Here is a 7,537-nt window from a genome sequence, read left to right as displayed (position 1 = left end):
GTTTCTTGAACATGTAGGGCAACCTGACTGCCTTGGGCTTTGACCTTTCTGGATCAATCTTCTCCAAGGTATCCAAGGCTTTCAGTGCCAGCACTGGGTTTGTCCTGGGGTCCCCGGCCGGTTGATCACTCTGTGTAGTCCAAGTACTGAAAACAGTGCCTGGCTCATAAGAACCTTAATAAATATTTGTTGAAGAGAATGAATGAATGAGCAAGTAGGTAAGAGAAATAAGTACTTTTATCTATGCATTTTTATTACCTTATGAATTTTATTACATTTATAGGTGTACAACGATCATCACAACCAAATTTTACAGCATTTCCATCCCAAACCTTCAGTGCATCCCCTCACACCCCCCAACATCTCTCCTTTAGAAACCATAAGTTTTTCAAATCTGTGAGTCAGTATCTGTTCTGCAAAGAAGTTCATTGTGTCCTTTTTTAAGATTCCACATGTCAGTAAGAGCATTTGATGCTGGTGTCCCATTGTCTGACTATTTAGAGGGGAGCCTCCGTGGGTATTTATTACCCCTGAAATCAGAACACATAGGTATATGCTCATCAGAGCAACTTGTAAGGCTTCTTCAGCATGGAAATAAGCTCAGCTTTCATGAACAGGGAACCAATGTTTCTTTTCTTTTGTTTGTTTCTTTTTAGAGCTGCACCTGTGCCGCATGAAGTTCCCAGACTAGGGGCTGAACCAGAACTGTAGCTGCCGGCCTCCACCACAGCCACAATAATGCCAGATCCAAGCTGCATCTGTGACCTACACCACAGCTCACAACAACGACGGATCCTTAACCCACTGAGCAAGGCCAGGGATCGAATCCGCATCCTCATGGATACCAGTAAGGTTCTTTTACTGCTAAGACACAACGGCAACTCCATGAACCAATATTTCTTAACCTCCTAATCAGAAACACATTTATCACTTTGCTGTTACTGAAAGTGGTTTGGAATAGTGTATCTCATCTTCTAGAGAAAGAACTGAAATGGCCATGTGGGCTTTACTTCTTTTTCGACTTCAAAATGATTTCCCTATTTTAAAAGGCAATGACACATTTTTTTTTTTTTTTTTTTTTTTTGCCATTTCTTGGGCTGCTTCCGTGGCATATGGAGGTTCCCAGGCTAGGGGTCTAATCGGAGCTGTAGCTGCTGGTCTACACCAGAGCCACAGCAACGCGGGATCCAAGCCGCGTCTGCGACCTACACCACGGCTCACAGCAACACTGGGTCCTTAACCCACTGAGCAAGGCCAGGGATCGAACCCACAACCTCATGGTTCCTAGTCGGATTTGTTAACCACTGAGCCACGACGGGAACTCCGAAGATGTATTTTTAAGGTGCACGCTTTTCCATTGCTTATGACCCTGAGTGGCAACTTCCTCCTTCACTCTGACACTTCCTCCATCTACTCCAGCTGGGACCTTCCTAGGGTTGCCCCTTGAGTCATTCCACTTCTTGATACCTGCCCCCCCCCATTTTCTTGCACAAATCTCCCCAATTTCAGCTTCTTCAAACCAACACAATCTGGTGACAGTCTGTCATCATGCACTCGTTCCTCAAAGTATTTTCTGCAAGAGAATTCCACAGTTCATGAGACAGAGGCTTCTTCATCTTTGTATCCTTTGATCCTAGCATGGTCTGTGCATTTACTCACCTACCCATTCATTCTTTCAACACATCTTTTTTGAGTTCCATAATGGGAATATACCAATGAACAAGATATTTTCTCTGTTCCCTCTAGTAGGGGACAGGCAAATAAATAGGGATGATCAAGGGAGTATTAGAATTATGTTGTGGAGACACTCCTGTGGCTCAGCGGGTTAAGAAACCAACTAGTATCCACGAGGATATGGGTTTGATCCCTAGCCTCTCTCAGTGGGTTAAAGGATCCAGTGTTGCCGTGAGCTGCGGTATAGGTTACAGACATGGCTCAGATCTGGAGTGGCTGTGGCTGTGGCCGGCAGCTTCAGCTCCGATTTGACCCCTAGCCTGGGAACTTCCATATGTTGCAGGTGTAGCCCCCAAAAATCCCCCCCCCAAAAAAAACCTACATTGTACTTATTCATGATAAATATAGTGTACTGTGGATGCACATAGGAAGAGTACAGTAACTATCAGAAGCCAAACACTAGGAACATGTTATTTGAATAACGAAGGAATGAATGAGTGAGTGAAGAAATGAATGAGCATAGACCCTTCAAGGTAAGTGGTTACATCATATGGAAAACGCTTCTCCAGTTTCACCAGTTTGAAGAGGCCAGCTCATATGAATCCATATCGTGAAAAATATTACTTTCATTTTCCACTATCTTCTCTTCTCTCCTTTCTATTCTGACCAAACAGCAGGATGAAATGAGATGTGACTGCCAGGGTACAAGCAACGCTACCGTCGGGATGCCCCAGTGAGTTTCCTCGAGACTCTAATACAATAACTCTGATGTCAGGCAAAATTGCACCCATCTGAAACTCCAGCATTTTCCTTATTGATTAAACAAAATATCTGCTCATCTTCAAGGCAGCTGGCTGCATGCCACCATGGGTTGCTGAACTTTGCTGATTTTGCTGAAGGGTATCAAAATCGCGGCTGTGTGCACGGCAAAGCAGCATTATTTTCCCAGTTCGAACTTCGCCCCTTGGTTTCAGCACATCTCTTTGATCCCTTATGATGGTTTCCATGCCAGCTATTTGCTTGCTGGTCTACGTTGCTGATTCTACACACAGCACAGCAGGGTTTATCAGAGGGCCATCTAGTCTTCCTGATAACTCCCCAGGATAGTAAATATCTGCTGTGGAACCAGAAAGAGCTAGTTCAAACCAGTCCTTCTTAGTTTCACTGGTCATTTTTCACTCTTTACAGAAACTTACCTTTTCTTAATTTCCCTATATCAAATCAGAACCTGTAGGAATTTTTCTTTTTAAGAAAACTCTTGTTGGAGTTCCCGTCGTGACACAGCAGAAATGAATCCGACTAGAAACCCTGAGGTTGGGGGTTCAATCCCTGGCCTAGCTCAGTGGGTTAAGAATCTGGCGTTGCTGTGAGCTGTGGTGTAGGTCGCAGACGAGGCTTGGATCTGGCGTTGCTGTGGCTGTGGCGTGGGCCGGCAGCTACAGCTCTGATTAGACCCCTAGCCTGGGAACCTCCATGTGCCATGGGTGCAGGCCCAAAAAGACAAAAGACAAAAAAAAAAAAAAAAAAAAAAAAAGAAAGAAAGAAAAAACTCTCATTTCTATATGTTAAAGTAAATTATAAACAGTAATTTAACATTTTAGTACCCATTTAATAATTCATAGGCATCTCTGAAAGGAAAGGAAAAAATTAATTCTGATTCCTTCACATACAGTCCAGATTAAATTTTTTCCAATTTGTACCCCAAAGACCTTTTATAGTAGGTTTGTTCAAACTAGGATCCAGCGTGGGACCATGCATTGCGTTTGTTTGTTTTACACACATAAACCTTGCATTTGATATAGCACACGGTGGTCCTGTGGAATGGACCAGGCCAGCTGTCCTGAAGAATATATAATTCTGGAGTTCCCATCGTGGCTCAGTGATAGTGAGCCTGACTAGTATACACAAGGATGTGGGTTCGATCCCTGGCCTCACTCAGTGGGTTAAGGGTCTGGCTTTGCCAGCAGCTGTGGAGTAGGTCACAGACATGACTTGGATCTGGCGTGGCTGTGGCATGGGCTGGCAGCTGCAGCTCCAATCTGACTCCTAGCCATGGGTGCAGACCTAAAAAGACCAAAATATGTGTGCGTGTGTGTATGTGTGTGTGTGTGTATACATATTTATATACACATATAAAATTCACCTGACTGCTTCCTTTTTATGTGGTTAACCTTGTTCTTAGATCACCTGTATTTCCTGTAAACTGGAAGTGAAATCCAAGACTTGATTAAATTCCACTCAGATGTCTTTGGCTGGTACATCATTGGTGATACAGGTTTTCTCATTCTATATCACAACAGGAAACTCATGATATTTTATGTTCTCTCTTGCAACCAGGAATCCTGATGTAAATTTTAAAATTATAAAAATTTAAAAATTTTATTTCATTGAAAAAGTGGTAACTACCTATATTATCACATTTAGACACTAAAAAGAGCTATCAGAGAAAAGGAAGTCTTCCTTCTGTACCATAATTTCAATCATCAGTCTCCCTTGCATAAGAAGGAAGCATCTCTCCCAGAAATATTGTACACACACATGATGGAAGCATGCCTTCTTTTAGAACCCATGTGGTAGATGCTTCTATTTCAGTACACGTTCTTTTTATTTATTCTTTTTCTTTCTTTCTTTGTTTCTTTTTATTTATTTGTTAAAGTATAGTTGATGTGCCATGTTGTGCCAATGCCAATTTCTGCTGTACAGCAAAGTGACTCAGTCATGCCCACAAACACATTCGTTTTTTTTTTGCTCTTCTAGGGCTGTACCTAAGGCATATGGAAGTTCCCAGGCTAGGGGTCAAATCACAGCTATAGCTGCCGGCCTACACCACAGCCACAGCAACGTGGGATCCGAGCTGAGTCTGTGACCTACACCACAGCTCCCGGCAACTCTGGATCCCCAACCCACTGAGCATGGCCAGGGATGGAACCCGCATCCTCATGGATTCTAGTCGGGTTTGTTAACCACTGAGACATGAAGGGAACTCTGATTCTTTTGTTAATATGTTGTTTTCCATCATGGTCTATCCCAGGAGATTGGATATTATTCCCTGTGCTACACAGTAGGACCTCATTGCTTATTCATTCTAAATGTAATAGTTTTCATCTACTAACTCCAAACTTCTAGTCTATCCCACTCCCTTAGCAACCACAAGACTGCTCTCCATGCCTGTGATTCTGTTTCTGTTCTGTAGGTAGGTTCATTTGTGCCATATTTTAAACTCCACCTATAAGTGCTACCATATAGTATTTGTCCTTCTCTTTCTGACTGACTTCACTTAATATGATAATCTCTAGTTGTGTCCATATTCGTGTAAATGGCATTATTTCATTCTTGTTAAATGGCTGAGTAGTATTCCATTGTGTACATGTACCCCCTCTGCTTGACCCATTCGTCTGTTGATGGACATTTGGGTTATTTCCATGTCTTGGCTATTGTGAATGGTGCTGCAATGAACATAGGCATGTATGTATTTTTTTGAATTGTAGTTTTGTCTGGATATATGCCCAGGAGTTGGATTACTGGATCATGTATTCTTCGAAAAATTTTTTAAATAAAATTTATTACAATGTTATGTTCATTTCAGGTGAGCAGCAAAGTGATTCAATTTTATCTATATGTATATTTCTGATTTTTTTCCAAGATATATTATTCCAATGTATCGAGTATAGTTCTGTGTGCTATACGATAGGTCCTTGTTGGTTCTACTTTATATGTAGTAGTTTGTACCTGTTAATCCCAAACTCCTTCCTAATTCATCCCTACCCAGCCCCTTGACTTTTGGGAACCTTAAGGTGTTGGGTTTTTTTTTTTTTCCTAAGTCTGTGAATCTGTCTCTGTTTGGTAACAAGTTAATTTGTATCATTTTTTAAAGATTCCAGATATAAATTATATTATTTGATAGCATATCATGTGTTCTTTTTAATGGCTCCATGGTTTATCATCCTATGGGTGTTCTATAATTCACATAACTAGTTATTTCAATGACGGATATTTTGGTCATTTCCAGTCATGTGTTTTTGCCCAAATGGAAAATAATTTGGGTTACATTCCTAGAAATGATATGGCTCATCCAAGGGTGTGCGAATTCTAAATTTGGATAGATACAGCCAGATTGCTTTCCAGTTTGTACAAATTTACATGTCTATACAAAGCATATGTATAATAGTGTCTTTTCCCTTAAACTTCATCAACAAAAAGTTTTTTTTGAAAATGGTACCTTGTTGTTTTCATGTACATTTACCTACCTTTGAATGTATTGTATATCTTTTCCTATATTTACTAGGGTAAGGAAATATATTACCTAATTATGTAGGTTAAGGAAAGTCTCTCTTGTTATATCAAATTGTGCAAATATTTGTGGTAGAATATTAGTATTCAGGTTGCTTTAATCTATAAGTTTATTACGCCCTCCCCCTCTTTTTCCTGCACTGCAAAGATATAAAGCAAGTATGTCCCCCACTTCTGATAAGGGTGCCTTTTAGGAAAATGGGCCTCATTTTCCCATTGCTTTTGGTCCAGTATCTTGTCAGAACAAGAGAGCAAGAGGGAAATCGATCTTTCAGAAAAGCTTAAAAGGTTATGAGCGCGGTGCTCCTGTTGTGACTCAGCACGTTAAGAACCTGACTAGTATCCATGAGGATGTGGGTTTGTTTGATCCCTGGCCTTATTCGGTGGGTTAAGGATCTGGCGTTGCCACAAGCTGCAGTGTAGGTCACAGATGTGGCTCAGATCTGGCAGTTGCTGTGGCTGTGGTGTAGGCTAGCAGCTGTGGATTTGACTTGACCCCTAGCCCTGAAAAGAAAAAAAAATAAGGAGTTCCCACCGTGGCACAGTGGAAACGAATCCGACTAGGAACCATGAAGTTGCGGGATCAATCCCTGGCCTCGCTCAGTGGATTAAGGATCTGGTGTTGCCGTGAGCTGTGGTGTAGGTTGAAGACATGGCTTGGATCCCACGTTGATGTGGCTGTGGCTTAGGCCAGTGGCTGTAGCTCTGATTGGACCCTTAGCCTGGGAACCTCCACATACTGAAAAAACAAAAAACAAAAGAGACAAAAGACAAAAAAAGAAAAAAGAAAAAAAAAAGAAAAAAATAATAAGGTTGGGCATTGGGGGAAGTGGGCAGGAGACAGTGTAAGGTGCATATGTGAGACACAGGAGCTGAGAGCTGATCGCCAGAAGTTTCCCAAGAAGAGAGAGGACCCACTTTGTGGGAAGGAAAGAGTCAAATGGGGCCTGGCAGTTACTACATTAAGAGATAATGTGTCAGTGCTCAGAAGCTGCTTGAACTCTGTCAGTGCCTGCAGGCTCACTACGTGGCACCTCACTTCATCTCTACCAAGTGCACTGTGCTTCCTGGGGCACCTGACTCACAGCATCGTATCCCACAGTGGAAGAGTGACTGGCAAGCAAGGGTGAGGACGCTGGTACTGACCCCAAGCCTTTGGTCCCTAGCTGCGTACATCTCCTCCTAACACCTGTAAGCCCAAGAAAATGGGGGTGGAGCCGAGTTCTGAATGTCAGTCATGGAGATGAGCCCCCACTCACAGCATCTGCATAGGTGGAAGGACAGGGGGCAGCTCAAGATCCCCTTACTGGGACAGTGGTTACTAACCCTCGTCATATGTTATTTTTTTACTTTACCTTTGTTTAGAGTTTTTGGGGTTTTGTGCACACATTTAAATTCTTTTATACAGTGAAATTTATTTTTTTTTCTTCTATGGCTTTTCTTGTATAGACTTATGTTTAAAAATCCAATCAACTTTGAACTTGTTCTAAGAGATTTAACTTTTTCTTCCTAGGTGATTGATCAAAAGTCCAACATTATTAAACAATCCAGATTTTCCTTACTGACCTGAAAT

Source organism: Sus scrofa, chromosome 2, assembly GCF_000003025.6.
Source record: "Sus scrofa isolate TJ Tabasco breed Duroc chromosome 2, Sscrofa11.1, whole genome shotgun sequence".
In the NCBI taxonomy this organism is placed as follows: Eukaryota; Metazoa; Chordata; class Mammalia; order Artiodactyla; family Suidae; genus Sus; species Sus scrofa.
The sequence above is the reverse complement of the archived record's forward strand: the minus strand, read 5'-3'. Positions refer to the sequence as shown.